Source organism: Pteronotus mesoamericanus, unplaced genomic scaffold, assembly GCF_021234165.1.
Source record: "Pteronotus mesoamericanus isolate MK-2021 breed Mesoamerican mustached bat unplaced genomic scaffold, CSHL_Meso_final contig_75, whole genome shotgun sequence".
NCBI classification, from domain to species: Eukaryota; Metazoa; Chordata; class Mammalia; order Chiroptera; family Mormoopidae; genus Pteronotus; species Pteronotus mesoamericanus.
The window spans coordinates 5,805,293-5,826,341 of record NW_026555249.1 but is presented as its reverse complement, the minus strand read 5'-3'; positions in this window follow the sequence as shown (position 1 = coordinate 5,826,341).

Here is a 21,049-nt window from a genome sequence, read left to right as displayed (position 1 = left end):
AGCGAGTCTTCGTTCTTTCAAGTTTCAGCTTCCAGTTCAGGCAGGCGCTCCTCATGCCAGAGGGAGCTCGCATTCCGTGAACGGGACTTCGGCCAGGCCAGTGCCTGATACAATGACACTGCGGTGGCAGGAGCATGTCCTGAAGAGCACCCTGAACGCTCTGGAGGGGCGCCATGGAAGGTTTAAGAAAGAGGAGTCTGGTTCTCAAAATGCTTGATGCTCTTCTGAAATGTTCATGCCCCACCTCCGTGAAGTCATTGGTACCTATAGTTCTAATTTTTTCTTTTTTCTTTTCTTCTATTTTTTCCAACACCGTTTATCCCCCCTACACCCTCTTCCTCCTCCAGCCCCCCCTCAGTCACCACACTGCTGTTGCCATGAGTTCTTTCTCTCAATTCACTTATTTATTTTGCGCAATTCCTCCACCATCACCCTCCCCTTCCAGAGCTGTCCGCCTGCTCTGTACCTATGAATCTGTCTCTGTTTTGCTTGTTAGTTCAGATTGTTTATGATTCTAATTTCAGGAAACTTTCTAGAAGCATTTCCCTCTGTTTCTGTGATATGTGACACTTCCCTTCCTTAGTCCTGGCCTGGAGTCTCTTTTCTGTTCAGAGCCTCTGGCCAGACAACAAACACTGGGTCCCGTCTGCCAAGTTGCCCATTAATGTCTTTGGAACAATAATGGGGCTGGGAAGAAGTCTCTTTGTCTTGTTTGTGTCCGCGAGTCCCTCAGCACAGTGGTCAAGCCCAAGCTCTTGAGAGGGTGAGGGGCAGGGAGGTTCCCAAAGGGAGAAAGGCAGCCGAAGGGATGGAAGGAGGCGAGGGAAGCAGCCCTGGCCGGGCGTTCTGAGCAGCCTGAGAAAAGCAGGCTTAGGAGGGCAGGCGCTGGGAAATGGGGGGCTGCCACGAGTGTTGGGGTGAAAAAGAGGGCACCCTGGGGACAAACACCTCAGGTTTGACAAATGCCTCGAAATTACTAGCATTTCCGCACCAGGACCTTAGCCTAGAGCTCTCCCAAAATCGAACTCAGGAAAACTCTGCCTGTTTTCCTTAAAGGCACCAATAGAGGGCGCTGTCACCCAACAAACTCTACACTCAAGTCCAGCTCAACCATTTTCCTTCTGTGCAAGTTGTCCCCTTCCATTTCAGTATGCGAAAATTCATTTTTTTAAGCAGTCCAAGACTTGGTTTTTCTTTTAGCTTCATGATCATCTGTGGACAGGTCATTTTTTTATTTTGTTTGTTTGTTTTTTACAACAGGATCTCTGCTGAACATGTGCTGTGTAGAGCAGGTAAGTCAACAACAGCCTGGTTGAGCCCAAAGAAACACCAAAGATGCCCATTTGGGCAGCATCCTTTTGTTGCACACAGAATGTGCGTCCTTCTTGTGTTTGAGAAGCCAAACATGCAACGCTTCAAGGGCGCAGGGGAATTTAGGTTGCGGAGGAAGTAAAACAGTGAGGGTTGTCCATCCTAAGGGAAACAAAGGGAATGTTTTCCTGAGAGTTCGATTTTAGGAGAGAGCTATCGACTAAAGTCCTGGTGGGAAATGCCAACAGTTTTGAGGCATTTGTCAACACTGAGGTGTTTGTCACCAGCGTGCCCTCTTTTTCACCCCAGCACCTGTGGCGTGCATGCACACACATGCATGCGCAATTTTTCAGTTGGACAAACTGAAAAATCCTGGACTTTGCCTCACCGTTGCTTTCCAAGGGCCTTGCTGCATAGTAGGCACTTATACACATGTCCAGATCGTAACTGACACGTTCAACATCAAAATGTATAGAGCAATTCAGTCCAGGAGCAGTTCAGTTTATGCAGCACTAAATAACATTTAACTGTTTTAGTTCAGTTTTGAGCTCAGCCAACTGAATTGGCTCTTTGTTTGAAGAGCACATAAATGTGGGGATAAAGTCAATACAGGTATTGACCCAGCGCTGCCCATCGGCCCTCAGGTTTCTGAAAGCCTCCCATTCACCCTCCTCACCCGATTTCCTTCCTTGCCGCCGCCAGCACCCTCGGAGTGTCACCCTGGCGGAGACCAAGCCAGCCTCTCCTCCTAGGCTGGGGTGGGGGAAGGGAGTGGGACTCAGCCCCCTCCTCTGAGGAGTGCTTTTCTGCCCAGTCCCTACCCCCCAGGGCCTGCCCCAAGGGGGTGGCTGAGTGACCTCCTGTGTTTGAAGCCGGTCACTTCTTTTGGTTACATGCTCAGAACTTCAGAAGTGACCCTGGGCACCTCACTTAGTCCTTCGGGACCTGAGTTCCTCATGGAGGACGTGAGGTCCAATCCCAGGAGCTCCGTGCTCCCTTTTCATCTCCAGCTTGCTTGGCTTATGAGACCCGCACGCCCTGGGCGGGTCGGAAGACAGCAGTCCTGCCCGCACGCCTGCGGGGGCAGTGGGACTCAGGACACGGCCGGGGCCTGCAGCAGCATCACCCAGGAAAGGGGCAGAAATGCCAATTCTCTGCCACTCCCTAGACCTTTGGAGCCCAAAGCTGTGGGTCTCAGGATCATGAAGCCTGTGACAGAGAAAAGGCCCCAGGGGGTTCTGATGCCTGAACCCCCTGTGAAACTGAACCCTGGGGTCATGCATTTGTGTTGCGGGAGGTGCGGGGCGGGGTGGGGGCAAGGAGGAAGAGGTCAAGAGACAGGAGCATGTGGAGCCTCTGGAGCCTCTGGAGCCCGAGCATGGAGGCCAGAGGAGCACGGCCAGGGCAGGGTTGGAGGGCGGGAGGCAAAGGCGCGGGGGCTTCCGGGCTGAGGGATGGGTCATCAGCCGGACGGCGAGGCAGGCGACAGGGCAGCAGCTGCAGCTAAGAGCGCAGACCCTCCTCTGACTCTTTACAGCCAGCTTGGCCACCGCGGGTTTCCGACCCTGGGCAGGTGGCTAGAGCTCTCCGTGCTGTTTCTTCTTTTCCACAGCAGCGGTCATGTGGCAGGTCCCACCAGCCTCAGCCACATGCTGTGCTCAACCCCTGTGGCGCTCCTCCCCGACTTCTTCGCTGCTTCTGGATGTTAACGCCTACGCCCTGCCCTCACCCCACCATCACAGTGACCCCCGGACAATGGCTGCTCTTGCCCCTTAGTGAGTCAATCTGGTGTGACTTCTACTCTGGTTCTAGCGTGTCCTCAGCAGGAATAGGCTCCAATCATCCCATCGGTGGTGGCACCGTTTATGAGCACCTCTTTCCTGCCCTCCTGTCCCCAGCCCCCCTAGGTCTGCTTTATACGGTCACCTTCCAGATAACTCATGCTGGAGTCCTCATCTCCGTGTCTTCTTTTCAGCTGATCCAAGAGCTTACCTTCCAGGGATGATACGAGGATGTTGGAGTTGGTGCCCAGAGCTGGGCTGAGCACACAATGAGTGGGAGTGATCCACACTGTTACCCCTACCTGAGCACTGCGGTTGGAGTCAGGACACTTGATTCCGGCCTGGTCTGCTGCCTGCCAGCGATGGGAGCCTGAGAGCACCAGCGAATCTCCCAGAGGGTCGGTTGCAGCCCCTTCAAGGTGGTTTGGAGAATAAAACAGGGGAAGAGCACTGTGAGCACTTTACGAAGTGTGAAAGGACAATTAAAGGAGGAGAAAACAAGGTAATGGAAGGGGAAGGGGAGTAAGGGGGGACTCAAGGGTTGGAGAATTTTAGTTTCAGGTAAATAGTTAATAAGCCTCGTCTTTAATGCATGTGGAAAGCTATTGTTTCAGGAACCGCAGGTACAGCCCAGCGTGAGTCCAGGGGTCACAAGTGACTGACCTTTGTGCCCCAGGAGAGACCATGAGCAATCAAGGTGGCACCTGAGCCATTGCGTTCCAGGCAGAGACAGTCCACTGCCCAGGACACAGGACACAGAAAGAAAATCACCGGTCAGCAGAGGAAAGGATGTTAGAGAAACTGCCAGAATGCAGCTTTTATCTGATTAACCTCTTTCCAGAATTCCAAATCCCTTACCTACACTTCTGCCCCTTTATAAAAAGGCTGGCTTGAAAAGAAAGATAATACGGTCAGCCAGGGTGCAAACGCACCATCTTCTCAGATCGCCAGCCATCTGAATAAAACGCCCATGAAGATCCAGTCCCTGTCTCTGCTTATTGGGCCTAGTAGGTGACAGGCAACACAAAAGCCAGGTTTTCGGGTTTCACGGGTCCCTCCAAGACAGGGCTGCTTCAGATCCAACTAGAACATACAGGGGAGGTGGGTGGGGAGGTGGGTGGGGGTTTCTCAGCCTATTAGTTTCACACAGCACGACGGAGCCCCACTAAAATCGGGCTCTGCTACCCATGCAGTGATGAGAGTTTGGGGCAGAGCATCTTAGAAGTTAGTTTATTTCTAGGTATTGAAATATAGAAATATTAGAAATGGGAACAGAGTCAAGACTGGGTTACAAATACAGTGTCACCATTCAAGTATTTTTGTTTTACAAATATATAAGAGAAAAGGCACAATAGGGCATAATTGTGCTGTTAGCATTGCAATTAAACTATTCATAAATAGTTATTAATTCATAGTACAGAATAGGGGCAGTGGTTCAGGACAAGTTTCCAAGCCTTCCCAGAACCCAGTGTGTTATGCTGAGGAGTGAACAACCTCAGCTGGTCATGAGGTCAGAGGTTGAATTCCTTGGCTGTTGGCCTCCGCCCGAGGAGGGCAGGCTGGTTTGAAAGCAGAGCCATCCGAAGGGCTTTCTGGGGACCGTGGGGACTGTGGGTGGCGGTGGAGCAAGGCATGGGATTTACTGGAGGACAAAAGCAGCCCCCTGGAATTGAGGCTCCCAGGCCTGTGACTTCAGTAAAGTCACAGAAATGCTGAAGCAGGGGTGAAAGAGGTGCTTTGAAGGTTTTTAAATCTTCTGATTTTCATTTGCTCACCTATGTGAAATAACAGAAATGCAGGTAGAATCAATAAGGGATCATTTTAAAAAACTGAGCCAAAGGAACTAATCTAGGCTTCTAGAAGCTTCCAGTAACTGGGGGCTTCCCTGAGGTTCCTGCCTCCCTCTTCTCAGGAGAAGAAGCTTTTTACTCAGGCAGACAGCTTGCCCATGACTAGTCCCCCAGCGATGCACAGTTGTACATTTTTCCCCTGACACATGTTTTTCCTCAAAGCGTTCAGGCAAGCGCCAGTGGAAGACAGTATGTCCCAGGGTAGCAGATGTTGCTGACAAACGTCAGTTCCCTTCCTGTGACCCTTCAGACCGCGTCCCGGATGGCGGGTCTCTGAAGTGTTGTGGCTGCACCGTTTCCATAGTCCTGTGTCGTACAGGGAAGGTGGTTGTCAGGAAAAGGAAAGAGAGTGGGCCACCACTGTTCAAGTGTACAAGTCACGTGACGGCATGGGAGAGTCCCTGTGGGGAACAGGGCCACCGGCAGGCTGGCCCAGAGCTCCGCTCAGACCCAGAGCTTTGCTCAGCAGCAGGGGTGGGGCCAGGCTGCTTCTCCTCCGTCACCAACGGAAAAAGGAACAATACCATGGTAGGCTACTTGATTGGGAGTTTGATTTTTGTGAGTGTGTTTTCATATGTTTTTGTGTTTGCTTTGCAAGAGATGAGGTACTAGGCCCAGCTCTTTGCCCACCTTGCTTCTAAGAGAGTAGTTGAGCCCTCATCTTTAGAGTTAGGGACCCCAGTGGTTACTGAATGGCCTTTCTGTCCTAGAATGGAAGACGGGGGGTTTCAGGGCATCAGGGAGCAGCCCACGAAAGGGGAGGGAAAAGAGGCGGGTGCTGGGAAGAGAGAGGCAAATAACTGGGCCCAGAGAGGAAAAGACAGGCGTCCCAGTGACATCAGAGGCAGCATGGCTTTCGGGGGTGGTTTCCAGAACGGTGGAAGCCTGTGCCCTGTTACCACATAGTTTGTGAAGACAAGTGTGGGGTTTCTGAAGGGGTCGAGTATGGAAACAAAAGGAAAGCAAGAGCCTTGGCCTTGGAAATGAAGCAAAACATCCCTTTTTCTTTGCTTAGCTCAGAGGAAACAGAGTCTCCTGACTCATCTGACTCCAAATGGGTCACAGCTCAGGGGTGACCTGGAAGTATTCGGTCTCCAGACCCTGTTGTCCAAATATAAGCTCTTTAGATTCTCACAGGGTTTTAGGAAGGGAAAGAGATCCCCAGATTAGGACTGAGGTGACGCATCTCCCATTGCCTTTAAACAAACCTAGGAAAAGAATGCAAGGTTTTGAGTACACAGCTAGGTATGGAAGTGATTATTTACTCAGAACAAGAGCAGAAATAACAAATTACAAAATTAAAAAAAAACCAACAACTGACTATTAGATTCCTGTGGCTGTCATGACAAATGACCACAAACTTAGTGGCTTAAAACAACAGAAACTCATTTTCTCACAGCTCTGGAGGTCAGAAGCCTGAAATCAAGTTGTCAGCAGGGCCACAGGCTCTCCAGGGCTCCAGGGGAAAAGCCTCTTCTGTCCCCTTCCAGCTTCTGGTGGCTTCCCAGAGTTACCAAACGTGGACCCATGGCGGGGGCGGCGGGGCGGGGGGGAGCCCAGATGCTATTACCGGAAAGACGCCCCCCTCAGGGTCCCTCTGTTCTAGGTCATTTGTTTGCCACCCTTAAAAATTATAGCTTTCAATGACAGAGCTTGGTGAAAAGGAAAGGAGCTATTTATTCAAAAATTATACAGGTTTTGATTAATGGCTAAATGTCACTGTTAAATCTCAAAATCCCTTTAGAACACCCATCAACGCACACAGTCCTGCCTTCCCCACTTTGCCCAGTCAGGTCAGTCAGGCCAGTCAGGCCGGTCAGGGGTACCATCCTTCAGAAGAAAAAGATCAGGAGTCCAGAGCTCAGCTAGCCTAGGCAGGCCTCTGGCTGTCCCCAGCACCATCCGCTGTGTCGCCACGCTCTCCAGTTCTTAATTAAGAACCACGTGGCACCTTCTCATGGCCCACTAGCAAGAGTCCTTTCTCCCTTTTCCTTCCTGCATGGTCTTCGTGTTGTTCCCTCACAGTGTGGAGCAAACCACCTCCGAACTCTTGTGCACAAATGCTGTAATCAGGGGGAACCGCCTGCGTGGCTACTACCTCTTGCTTTCTGGCTTCCTAAGCCGCGTGGTGAAGGGAGCCCCAACTCTGCTCCCAAAACCATGTGGTCAAAAGCCTCTAGCATGGCTGCCACACCTAGGTCCCAACTGCGGCGGGAATCCTCCCCAGCAATCCCACCTCTGACTCCTTCGGCAGGCGTGATGCAACCAGAGGAGCTTCCTGCCTGTTTACATCCAGGGTTTAAGTTAGACAAACCTTCCTGGTGAGCTTCATTGATATGCAAAATAACCATCTTTGCACACGAGGCAGGAAGCTAACCTGCTGTTGTTGACATGCAAAATTACTCTCAAAGGCCAGTCTCCCGTGGCAGCCTGCGTTGGAGGGAAGGGTGAAAATATCCTGTATTTGTCTTGGACACCCCAGTTTCTGGACCCCATTACAAATCCCCTTTGGGAGGGGTCTAGCTGCACCCTGTTCCACCAGCATGTCTTGTGGCTCCTTGGCTTGTTGCCACAACATGCCAATCTCTGCCTCGGTGGTCACATTACCTCCTCCTCTCAGGTTTGTCTCCCCTGTTTGTCTCCTATAATGACACTGGACATTGGATTTAGGGGCCTTCTGGACAATCCAGGATGACCTCATCCTAAAATCTTTAACATGATTACCTCTCCAAGGACCCCTTTTCCAAATAAGGTAACATTCAGAGGTGCTGGGGAATAGAACATGGATATATTCTGGGGGGACAAATATTAACATTATGTTTTTATTCAGTAACTGCCTAACACAATTCCAAATACTTTTCCTACAACTTTTGGTTGTATTCTTTCCGACTGCCATTCCACATGATGATAACGTTGTTATTTCATGTGCAATAGAAAGTCAGTTTTTACTCCATCATGGTTGACTGAAATGTGCATATTGTGATTGATAGTTGGGAGGCATAGAACATGTAATTCCATACATTTACTGTTTCTACTATTGCTAAGACTTTGTGTCATACAAACACAGGAATCTGAAGAGTTCTGTTTCATGTGATTCCTATCAAAAAAGGAAAAGGAAAAGTAAGGTACTGTGTTAGTTTCCCAGAGCTACCGTAACAAAGCACTGCACGCTGGTTTCGAATTAGATTCTCTCACAGAGCTGGAGGGCAGAAGTTCAACGCCGCCAAGGTGTGGGCAGGGCCACGCTCCCTCTCAGACTGGAAGACTCCTCCTTCACCTCCCAGCTCCTGGCATTGCTGTCAACTCTTGGCAATTCTTGGCATTCCTCAGTTTACAGCTGCAGCTGCAGCATTCCAATCGCAGCTTCCACTGTCACATGACATTCTCCAGGTGTCTCTGTGTCCAAATTTCCCTCCTCGCCGAAGGCCATCTATCATCAGGTTAGGGCCCATCCTGCTTCCAGTAGGAGAAAGCACGTCAGTGTGACCTCATTTTAACTGACATCTTAATTATGTCTGCAAAGACCCTATTTCTAAATAAGGTCACATTCGCAGGTACAGGGAGTTAGGACTTCAACCGGTCTTTTTGGGGGACACAATTCAGATGCATTTATAATTGTTTCTGACACATGTTTCAGTAAAAGAACTATACACTGAACAATGCATCAATGAGTACTGAATCCTCCGCTCCAGCTTTACCCACTGATGACTGCAATACTTCCACACAGGCTAGCTCCTGGCTCTGGGTATTTCTTACGGTTGCGGTGACTTTTCCGGAGGGATCAGCATGTATAATAAAATTTAGAAACCCCAAATGAACCCTGTCCCCTGAGAAATTCCAAAGAAGAAGGCTGTGATGTAGAGATGAACAGCTTAGGTGGACTACTGTTGCTTCTCAATGGAGGAGAAAGAGTGGGTCCTTTATTCTTGGAGATGTGAAGGGATATGATCTTGTGATCTTCTTGACCTGCTCACCCTTTCAGGGTTTCCCAGTGGTTTCAGTCTAGAGTTCTTCAGAACCCACATCTCTCCTGCTTTATTTTCATCCACTTTCTTCTGTTTAGGGGTCTCAGAACAGACAGGGGCTGTTCTGCACGCTGGCTCTTAAATCTTTGGGCTCTGGCCCAAACAACGAGGTCTCTGATCCCCAGCGTCTGGCTGCAGGCGCTCCAGCTGCAGAATGACTTCATTTACATTGCTATTCAGAAGCCAATTGCCCTGCTCAGTGGAAAGTCTTTCATTGCTGACAAGTGAGCCAGTATGTGGCATTTTTCTTTTCCTTACTCTGCAGGGTCAAATGAACCGTGCAGATGTTCCTATAATACCAGGAGAATAAGATTCACAGATGAGCTGCTGAGAGCGTCTTGGCTTCCCTACTAGGTTCACCAGTTGCCATGTGGCCTGTGGTCAAGGCAGAAGGAGCAGCTGGGAATCACATTTGGAAACTGACTTCATGGCTGTGGTCAGAGTCAGAAAGCCTATTTGTACAGCTCCTTCCCTTGCCAACTGCAATGAGGGCTTCCCCCTGATCACAAGACTGCAACCAAGGGTCTTACGCATCTCATTGTCCTAATCTAGTTGGAGGGGGGTTGGCTTTCTCTGATTTTGGTGGTGGTGATGGGTAGTGGTAGTTCATGGGTGCTCCCTGGGCAAATAATCTGTGGAAGTCACTGAGGGATGAAGAGGGCAAGACCCCCTAAACCTGAAGGACTCAACTCAGGGGATCTAGACAAATTTAACAAGTTATACAAAATTGGGAGAGATTTCCTTCCAAAATGGAGGTATAGGTAAATACACTTTGCCTCCTTGCACAACCAAAAGAAGGACAACAAATTTAAAAACAAAAAACAACCAGAGCTTCCAGAAAATCTAACTGTATGGAAGTCTGACAACCAAGGAGTTAAAGAAGCAACATTCATCCAGGCTGGTAGGAGAGGCAGAGTTGGGCAGCCAGGGCAGAGAGGATGTGTGGCAAGGTGGCGGCTGGCAAACTCTGTGGTCCCACATTTGCCTGTAGATAAACTGGGAGGAACAACTGGGGAGTGAGACAGACTGTGCAATCCAGGGTTCTAGTACAGGAAAAGAAAGCCTCAAACTGCTGGCTGTGAAAACCTGTTGGGTTGCGGTGGTGGGAGAAACTCCCAGCCTCACAGGAGAGTTCATTGGAGAGACTCACAGGGTCCTAGAACATACACAAACCCACCCAACTGGGAATCAACAACAGAAAGACCTAATTTGCCTGAGGGTCGCAGGGGAAGTACCTGAAAGTGGAGCAAGAGCTGAGCAAGCATCAATGTTCCCTCTCAGACCCCTGCCCAACAGACTGGGCCACAGCACAGCCACAGGGGTTGCACCGCCCTGGTGAATACCTGAGGCTCTGCCCCTTACAACATACTGGGGAGCTCCAAAACAAAGAAATATGGCCCAAATGAAAGAGCAGATCAAAACGCCAGAAAAAGTACAACTGAGCGATGAACAGATAGCCAACCTATCAGATGCGCAGTTCAAAACACTGGTAATCAGGATGCTCACAGAAATTGTTCAATATGGTCACAAAATGGAGGGAAAAATGAAGGCTATGCAAAGTGAAATAAAGAAAAATATACAGGAACTGACAGCAAAGGGAAGGAGACTGGGACTCAAATCAATGATTTGGAGCAGAAGGAAGAGATAAACATTCTACTAAAACAGAATGAAGAAACAAGAATTCAAAAAAATGAGGAGAGGCTTAGGAATCTCTGGGACAACTTTAAATGTTCCAACATCTGAATCATAGGGGTGCCAGAAGGAGAAGAGGAAGAGCAAGGAATTAAAAACTTATTTGCAAAAATAACAAAGGAGAACTTCCCCAATATGGCCAAGGAAATAGACTTCCAGGAAGTCCAGGAAGCTCAGAGAGTCCCAAAGAAGTTGAATCCAAGGAAGCACACACAAAGACACATCATAATTACATTACCCAAGATTAAAGATAAGGAGAGAATCTTCAAAGCAGCAAGAGAAAAGGAGACAGTTACCTACAAAGGAGTTCCCATAAGACTATTAGCTGATTTCTCAAAAGAAACCTTGCAGGCAAGAAGGGGCTGGCAAGAAGTATTCAAAGCCATGGAAAGCAAGGACCTACATTCAAGATTACTCTATCCAGCAAAGCCATCATTTAGAATGGAAGGGCAGATAAAGTGCTTCCCAGATAAGGTCAAGTTAAAGGAGTTCATCATCACCAAGGCCTTATTATATGAAATGTTAAAGGGACTTATCTAAGAAAAGGAAGATCAAAAACTATGAACAGTAAAGTGACAATGAATTTACAACTATCGACAACTGAACCTAAAAAAACAAAAAACAAAAACAAGCTAAGCAAACAACTAGAACAGAACAGAAAACAGAATCACAGAAATGGAGATCATAGGGAGGATTGTCAGCAGGGAAGGGGGAGGAGGGAAGAAGCAGGGGAGGTACAGGGAACAAGAAGCATAAATAGTAGGTACAAAATAGACAAGGAGAGGTTAAGAATAGTGTAGGAAGTAGAGAAACCAAAGAACTAACGTGTATGACCCATGGACATGAATTAAATGGGGGAAATGCTGGAGAGAGTGGGGTTCAGGGTGGAGTTGAATAAAGGGGAGAACAAAATGGGACAACTGTGATAACATAATCAATAAAAGATACTTGTAAAAAAAGTTATACAAAATTGGTCCATGATGAGTCTGGGAATAACCGTCACCTTGGTAAGTAACAACAGATAGATGCTGTGATTGTGTATTTTGTGGCGGACCCATCTTACCAAACCATGGTCAAAGTAACTTTCAAACCAACAAATCGGCTGCCGCCTGTAGCCACAGGGGTGTGGTCAGATCCACCCCAGGCTCCAGGCTTCACTAGACCAAAACCTCAACCGAGACCAGTGGCTTACATTTCAGGACAGTGATTCCCACTTTCAAATATCAGAGCCTCTTTAAGAAAGAGCCTAGTTTGCAAATAACCATTAGCTCTCGTTGGGGCCCAGGACAGACCACCCCAAAATATTTCACAATGGTATATTGATTTCTTTGAATTCAAGTTCCTTGACCCGCAGTCAGTATGAGAAGCGCACGAGGACCTTTTCTTGTCCTCTTGAACGCAGGAAACAAACCTCCCCTGTGAAAGGCGCCCTCCTTGATCTGGGGGCGTGGCTAAGAGAGAGGCACCTTTATTGCTAGAGTTAAGGAATCCAGGACTGAAAATCTTACATAAACAAGCCTTGTTACTCCTTTAATAATTTACTCCTCCAAACTAAACTTTTTTAGATTCCTTGCTAATTAGCACCCAGACCTGACTGTCTTTGTCCTGTCTCAATGCTTCACAAATTTATTGTTTGTCTAAGAAATATAATAAGCTGGCTGGTTCATCATTTCTCAGGGCATCATTTATAATCTCCCAAGTACATGTATTAAATAGGCTTTTCTTTCATTAATCCGGTGCTGTGTAAATTTTCATTTTAGAAGAGTCATAAGAACTCAGGAAGGGTAGAGTGGGGAACTTCCTCTCCCCATCAATCTCTACGGGCAGAACTCTTCTCAAAGGCGAAACGGTGCCAATGGATGGCCCTCCCCTTCGGAGATCTTGCCTGCCCTTTTCCCTTCCTCATCCCCTGCTGACTTTCACCCTTGTTAAACTGAAGGGTGATAAAAAGAAAACAATCCCTTTTCTACCCTCTTAGGTTCTGCAACTGGCGCCTAGGAGAGTAAACTGGCAAGAGATTAACAGGAGAAAAAAGCATACACGTTTTATTTGACGTTACTATTTCATGTGTACACAGAGGACTTCATATAAAGAAAACGAAGACCCTAAAGAAGTGTTTAGGGCTGAAGCTTATATGCCATTTTTACCAAGAGCAATACACTGTGGAGATGTAATAGACAAAAAGGAAAAGGACTTGGAGCTTCTAGAGGCAGTCGGTTATAAAAAGGTAACTATAGGGGAGACACTAATGAACGGGCAAATGGGTTCGGTAAGATTTCTTACACAGACTCCTGTCTGTGTGTCCTGTCTAGAGCCATTTCTGGTGGTTCAGGGGATTTCAAGACACTCTGCCCTTCCGGGTTTGAGGGGGGGTGACACCTCCACAAAGGGAAACCTCTGTCCTTCTTTTAGGCAAACAGAAAGAGGCAAAGAGAGGGCTTTTCTGTGCCTCATTAAAGAAAAATCAGAGCAGGGTAGTTGTTAAAGGGGTAAAAACAGGTTTTATTCAGGACTATTGCAATAGGGGGAAAGAGACCTCAGTATAGAACTGAGCTCAAGTCCCAACACAGCATAGACCAGCAGGACTTTACAGCCAAGGGGGACAGTGGATGGAAAATTACTAAAGAGGAAACCTAAAGAGGGTAAGGGGGTTCTTACTGAACTCACGTAAGAGTGTTCTTGCTGAAGGCGATCAGACATCCCTGGGGCACGAGTTGGGGCCAGGAGTCTGGCTAGACATTGAGATATAGAAGGCGGGGTTCTGATTACACTGACTTGTTGGCCTTCTCGCTAAAACTGGGCAATGTGGTGACGACCGTGCAAGCCCAAAAGCCAAGGCTTGCGCAAGCCCAGGGCTCAGATTGGCTAACTGCTGTTAGGCTGAGGACAGACACTTTGTCAGTCTGCTGTGGCCGTTGCCTTCAGCTCAAAATAATCCTTATGCCGAAGCGGCGTATTTGGAGTGGCCCATGCAGGTCCCCGCCGTCACCCTTGTGGAAGCTGGCCTCACAGGTGGCTGTCACAGGCAGGCGGCCGCCTGAGCTGGGCCACAGGCACATTTTAAACCGTTTCCCCGCCACAGAGGCGGCTGATGGTCATCATGGCCACGACTCTAAATGTAGAGACAAAAATTCACCACAATTTAAAGAATTCAATAAAGGAATATATAGGACGTGATTAACATATGGCCCCAATTTCCTTAAAAAGGTGCATGCATGTGCATGTGCATATAAAAATATATTTGCAGTTATACATTTGATAATGATTAATCTCTGTCTCCCCCGCTACGTGTAAACTCTCTGAGTGCAAGGGATAGCAACTGATGGAGCCTGGAAAACAAGAACGACTTCAGACCAAATGAACAAAAGAAGAACCTGCAGCAACCAAATGTATCCTATTTCCAGCTCCTTACCATGCCTTGGCTATAAATGGCTTTCTCAACAAAACAAAACAAAACAAAACAAAACCCCCCTGATCTTTCTTTCAATCTAGATGATAAATGCTTTGGAAATATTTTTAATCTTGTTCTTGAAAAGTGACCAAATCTGTGGTGGCCAGCAGATTTCCAGCTGCTGTGTTCGGAAATCCATCATTGGGTTCCCATGGAGACCAGTCTTTCTTTGCAGGGTTCCCAGCTAATGAGCGAGTGTGGCAGGGACACTAGGCAGGCCTGCTGCTGGGAAGGGGGACTTGGGTTTGAGGATGTCCCATTGGCTTGCCATGTTTCCCTAGAACTGAACTGCAGTCTCAAACTCTTCTCTCCAAGCTTCCTCCCTCCCTTCGCTCCTTTTGAAAACAGAGTCATCCTCTGTCTGGCTTCCAGGGTGAAGCACATGGAATCAGCAAAGTAAATGAGAAGCATCAGCAGGTAGAAATGGAAATGGCTGCCAGACATGTGCTCATGGCGAATCTAACGGAGCCCCGGCGCCTCCCCTGGCCTCAGGACCCACAAGCCTTTTCTATGTGCCTCAGGGCACACGTCAGCTAAGAGTCTTCAGATATAAAATTTCTCCCAAGGGCTTATTTGTTACCCACCCTGGAAAAAAAGATGGGGAAAGACAGCCTGCTGAAATTGAAATTTTTCCTACGTGAAAGACGAGTTATTACAAAATTAAACAAATATGACTTGTACGGGCAATATTGCTTCCAGTTCCAAGGGGAATGGCAGCCCAAGATCCAAATTTAGCTTCGGTTTGGAACAAATTTGAAAAGGGAGGTTTTACAGATTAGTTTTGTGACTTTGAAAAATTTTGTACTGTAGACACACGTGTGCTTATCAGAAAAGTTCTTTTTTCACTGAACATTTAACACTTATTATGAGCGTTTTCCCACATCAATAACAGTGCTTCTCGTTTGTAACAGTTGTGCAGTGTTTTGCTGAACGGCCGCCCATCATTTACTCAACTACTCCTCTTCCTGCTGGCTGGGAGCCAGGAGCCTCTCTTAGTGGGGAGCCCTCTCGGTGCCTTAAGTCTCCCTGCGTTCCTTGGTGCGTCGTCCCCTCCAGCTTCAAACCAGCCATGGTGTGTTGAGTCCTTCTCACACTTGGATTTGCCCAGCTTCCCCTTCTGCTGCATCTCTTCTGCCTTCAGTCAACTGAAAGCTCCTTCTTACTCCACGTCCATAATCTAAATCACGTCTTTAAAGCCTCCTTTCCACCAAACAGAGCATCTGTCTTCTCGGATTCCCAGGATTAACGTGTGGACGTTCCTGGGGCTGTTCTCTCTGCCGCGGGGCTTTGCATCGTGTGTGTGCATATAGGTAGGGGCTTTGTGAACGTTAATTGCCTTACTTTTCTACTCATTCAGGCTCCTGTCCCTCTTTCTCTAGCTGTAGATAACACTATAGCAAATCTGTTTGCTTTTCTTGTAACCTGGGTCACATCTCACATGGTCCAGGTTTCCTCCATTCTAGGATCAAGTTTTGAAGAAAGTAAAGGGCCAGAGCTCTACTCTCAGTTTTGAAATGACACTTACTTCTCCCTGTGCACAAAAATGTAGGAAAAAAGAGTCCACCAAAGGCCAGATGAGGAGCACTTCGTCCGCTTTGTCATGCTGCTCAAGCAAGGCCAGCCCCACAGAGCTGGACAGTGATGTCATTTGAATGAGGAAATATTTGCATGAGATGCCTCCATGGGCAGCTCGTATACATTGTCACATTCTACACGCTGGTGGTCTCTGTAGAAGGGCGTTATTCAGTGACAGGCCTAACTCTCCAATCAGGCACCAAGGAAAGTGGCCGCTCCCCATCCTGTAATCACACCCCCAGAGGCTCAGCAGGGACGGAGGCCCAGATCCAGGGGCTGTGGTGGCTGCAGTGAAGCCGGGACAAGTCGGAGGCTGGGATGCTGGAGCCTGAGGTGTGGTCCAGGCTCACGCCCCAGAGGCCATAGATCTTGTTAGGGGCTGAACTGTGTCCTCCCAAAGTTCATATGTTGAAGATCTAACCCCCAGTGTTTCAGAACAGGACTGTTTTGAGAAAGGGCCTTTAAAGAGATAATGAAATGAAAATGAGGTCTGTTGTGCGGGCGTTAATAATAATCTGAGACGAACCTCTACGAACAGGACATTTGGAAGTTCACATATGAGGGGGGAACTCAAAAAACCCTGGAATTATCTTCCGGAGGGTGGGCCCCTTGTCTTGCAGTACAGGCTTCCCCTGCTGGGAGAGTGTTCTAGGAACCCATCTGTATCAGTTGTTGTGAGAGGCTGCGTTCAGCGTCAGTGAACTTTTTTGAAGACTCTTTCACCACGTTTGTCCATTTCACGATGGGTGTGATTAACAAGCACACCTGCCCGACCCAGGCTGAGTGTTCAGCAGTTTTTGACCAAAACCGCCATGACCCTGTGCCCCACCCTCCCTATTCACCAGATCTGGCCCTGAGTGACTTTTTTTGTTTGTTTCCCTGGATGAAAACTCCTCAAAGGGAAACATTTTGACAATGTGGAAGAGGTGAAACAAAAATGGCAGAACTACTAAAGTTCTGAAAAAATATCTCCATCGGTGTAACGTATCAAAGGGAGGGTACTTGGACGGTGACTGAAGTTTCAACGCATAAGAATAAATACACACTTTTTTAGAAATAAATTCCGGGCTTTTTTGGGTCCCCTGTCATGACTGCGAGAGGACACAACAAGAAGGCAGCCGCCCACAAGCCAAGGGGAGAGGCCTCAGGAGTAACCAAACCTGCGGACACCGTGAGCTCAGACTCATGAGAAAGTTAATTTCTGTGTTGTAAGCCGCCCAGCCTGTGGTGCGTTGTCTCGGTGGCCTGAGGAGACTAAAGCAATCAAGAGGGGGAACTGCTTGGCACCTCCCACGTCCCCTCTGCTCCCCTGCACCCAGTTCAAAGTGCCCTCACATTCATGTGGCCATAGCTCTTTGTTTTCCTGTTGGCCTCCTTCTCTTGGCTGTAAATCCCTGCAGGGGAGAGAACTATGTTTTGGTCAATTTGTGTATCTTGGGGCATCTTGCTGAAGGTGTGATCATTCATCCATTTCTGCAGTCATTCAAAGTATATTTATTAAAAGAGTGCTTTGTGCTAATGATTATTTGTTCACTTAAAGAATAACACAGTCACCATTGCAACCTAAATGATAGCAATAGGCTACACTCTAGAGAAACAAAACGCATAGCATGGAGTTCCGGACCTAAAGGAACTTGGGAATTCAGAGTAGCAAATGCATATTGCAATGCAATGTGATAATGCTATTAGGGATAGAAGAAACCACTGTGACCACACAGGTAAGGCGAATGAATAGTGCCCATCTTCCACCCAAGGAGAGGGAGAGAAGACCCTGTGCCATAAGGGTTTTCTCTCAGGTTTACTGGTGGAAAGAGGGTAGTTGACTGAGTCTCATGCACAGCGGCAGGCTGCATGTCAGGACACTTGTGATTCCCACAGACGGCTTTGAAAGTCTACTTTCTGCAACTTAGCACATTGCCTAAGCCTGTGAACTGGACCAACTCCTAGAGAAAGGAAAAAGCAGAGCTAGCTCACCCCGTGGCATTTCCATTTTTTCCCCGCTCCGGTGTGCACTGAGAGCCAGCCAAGCCTCTCTGGCCGGCCCATCTTTTGTCTTACTCAGGCTTTTGCCTGGTTTGAGGGCTGTCATATTCTGATGAGGGTGATATTTCTCTGGGACCCCTGGGGTATTTGAAGGTATGCAGAGTAGCTGCCCAATGAGCTGTGGAAACAAGGTGTAGCTAAGTATGGAGACTTTAGCAGGAAAGCAGTTAAGAAGTTCACCTTGCTCCTTGCTTCTTCCTCTCTCTCTCCCCCTCATGCCTTTACTCCACCCCAACCATCCACCCCAAATCAGTAACTTTCAGCTATTGGTGACAGAATTAGAATTCAAGAAGGACATGTGGTTTTTACAGTACCTCAGGGGAGACAGGCAAAGGTAAGGGAGTAGAGAGTGGAGTCAGGTCTGAAATGTAAAGCCTCATGTGAAATCCTCCATTCTCTGTGCTGGGAGAGTGTCTAGAAACTCACAGACTTGCCCTTGCAGAGGACCAGCCAGGGCGGTCCCCTTCATTCTCATGAAAAAGCTCTCATTATTCCATTTCCTAGTTACCTTTCTCCTCTGTTGACTCAGTTTCACACATCTATCCTTAGTAAGGTCCTCCAGGGAATCAGAACCAATATATGGACAGAAAGAGATTTTAAGAAACTGGCTCATGCAGTTGTAGAAGCTGACACCTCTAAAGTCTGTACAGTCAGTTGTCAAGATAAAGACCCAGGGAAGAGTCATTGCTGTGGATCAAATCCAAAGGCCGTCTGCTGGCAAAATTCCTTCTTCTTTGTGGGAGGTCAGACTTTGTTCTGTTGAGACCTTCAACTGGTTGGATGAGGTCCGCCCACATTATGGAGAGCAACAGGCTTTACTCAAAGTCCACTGATTTAAATGCTACTCTGATCCAAAACACATTCACAGATACATCCAGAATAATGTCTGACCACATATTGGGGCATCATGGCCCAGAAAAGTGATACATAAAATTAAGGACTCACATGGCCCACAAGCTTGAAAATTATTGTAGATAATTTCTATAATTTCTTTTAAGTAAATCAGTGATTCTGTACTGAGTATGAAAACTGAGTACTTTCCAAAGTGTGGTTTTCAGACCATTGCTTGTCACATGTCAATCAAGTGGTTAGAAGCTGGTGTGACAGTTTCAGAAGAAAGTAAGTTGATGTACATAAGTTTCACAAATTTTGATATGTAAGATAAAGAAAGTATTATTCCAGAAACACCACAGGACTCTTAGTAAGTGTTATACTTTTTAAGGAAAACGAAGGTCAACACTGGTCAGCTGGGCTCAGATTCAATTAAGGATGTGGTTGGAGTCAGCTGATGGTATTAGTAAGTAAGTTATTTCTTGTGCTTGCTAAATTTTCATTTTTCATTGTTACTTCTTCCTGTCTGTCATATATCCCAATTCATAAAATACATTTCACTATACTGACTGGTTATGAGAATATAAAAGTCATGATAAAAATTAGTAAGTAAAATTCTACAACACAGAATAATGTCAGAAATAACAAAAAGCGAACTCCAGTGTGAATACTGGATATAAATGTGTGCATTCTGGGACAGGCGAACCCATGAGTGTGACAAACATGCACAAGCAACTGTTGGAGACAGTGTGAAGGGCTGTTCCATGACAGGCACCTAAAACTGCACTTTACTGAGTCTGTATCAGTTCGGTCTCCTCTTTCTCCCCCTTCCCGATGTGCTGTCTGTTGTGAAACCATAAAATAATGGCTTGGAACTCATCAAAGCGTTGCATGACTTTCAATCAAACAGAGGACCTTTCCTGGTAAACTAATTAAGTTTTCTAGAAAAGTGTGAAATCAGGCATTTCTGGGGAAAATGGATGGATGGTGCTCCTAAATTGAAGAGCGGTCCCTGAAATTTTAGAGACAATGACCAGGTTGAGTGATACACCTCGAGTAGGTTGCTTCCTAGAACTGCAGCCATTTGAACAGAATGGCCAGGTTACAAGGGGTGGGTGTCGGGGGTAATGAACTCTGTTAACCCAGGGCTGAGCAGCTGTCCCCCAGTTGCTGTGTGTTTCATGCTGAGGACAGATGTATGCAGATTTCCCAGTGCATGTGGGAAAATAGGAGACTTTCACGGGCACAGCTGCCAGGACACCGCATCTGTCTCTGGAGCTTCAATTTATTGGTCAAGCCCCCATGGACTTAGAAAACAGATTACAGTCCACCCAGCACCAAAAGGAGTATAAAGGAGTGATTGGTCTCCAAGCTTATGCTCCCTGCTGTGAACTGAAGATTCCTCTATGGCTGGAGAAGGTGAGTCTGATTATGTTGACCATCTACATCTACCTCTTACACCTGATCCCACAGGCAGAACACAAGTAGCAATACTGTGATCAATTTAGAATCTACCCTCAGTCCTTAAGAGGTGAACATGTCAGTCCTCAGATGTGAACTGGGTGTTTCACACAGGGGCCAACTTTGGCTTTGAAGTCCTCATCTGTGCCAACTGACTTTTGTCATTTTATTGGCTCGTTCAATGTCTCTATCCTGTCTGTATGGTGAGACCTTCCCATTGTGTGTTGGGGGGACTCAGTGACCTACCATCCAGTATAGGATTTGAAGTATAGATTTCCTCTTCTCCTTCTCCTTTGCCAGCCATGGCACGGGTGCGTAGGTTTGGAATCAGGCAATTGGATACTTCCACACAGGACCTGAATTTGGAATAAATGACAAAAAGCAATGACTTGGTTAAGGTTTAGACACAGTGGCTTAAGGGGCGTCTGGAAGTAGGACCTGACTACAAGGCACTGACATTAGAGCCTGGCAGATCCTACTGTGACATCATCGATTACCTTTTTGTGTAGGATCCTCCATCCTGCATTTCTTGCGTGTTTCAAGTCTGGCCCTCTAGCTGCCAGTCAATTCTGTGGGTTTTGTTTTTTTTTAAGATTTTATATATCTTATTTTATTTTTTGAGAGAGAGGGGAAGGGAGGGAGAGAGAGGGAGAGAAACACTGATGTGCGAGAAATACATCAACTGGTTGCTGCTTACACGCCCTCAACTTGGGACCTGGCCCACAACCCAGGCACGTGCCCTGACTGGGAATTGAACCGGTGACCTCTCAGTTTGCAGGCCAGCACTCAGTTCACTGAGCCATCAGCCAGGGCGCCAGTCAATTCTATGAGCATCTCACAGCTTTCCAGTGCAAGTCTTTCCGCTCGAGGCTTCCTGCGATGGGTCCTATTGCTGAACACCCGCATCCCCAATTGATACAGAGGCCTTCTGTCTATGTGGGGGTAGAAAGGGTGGTAATGGAAAAGGAGGAGAAGGGAAAAGGAGAAAGGGACGACGATACAAATGTCATGAAGATATTGACAAAAACA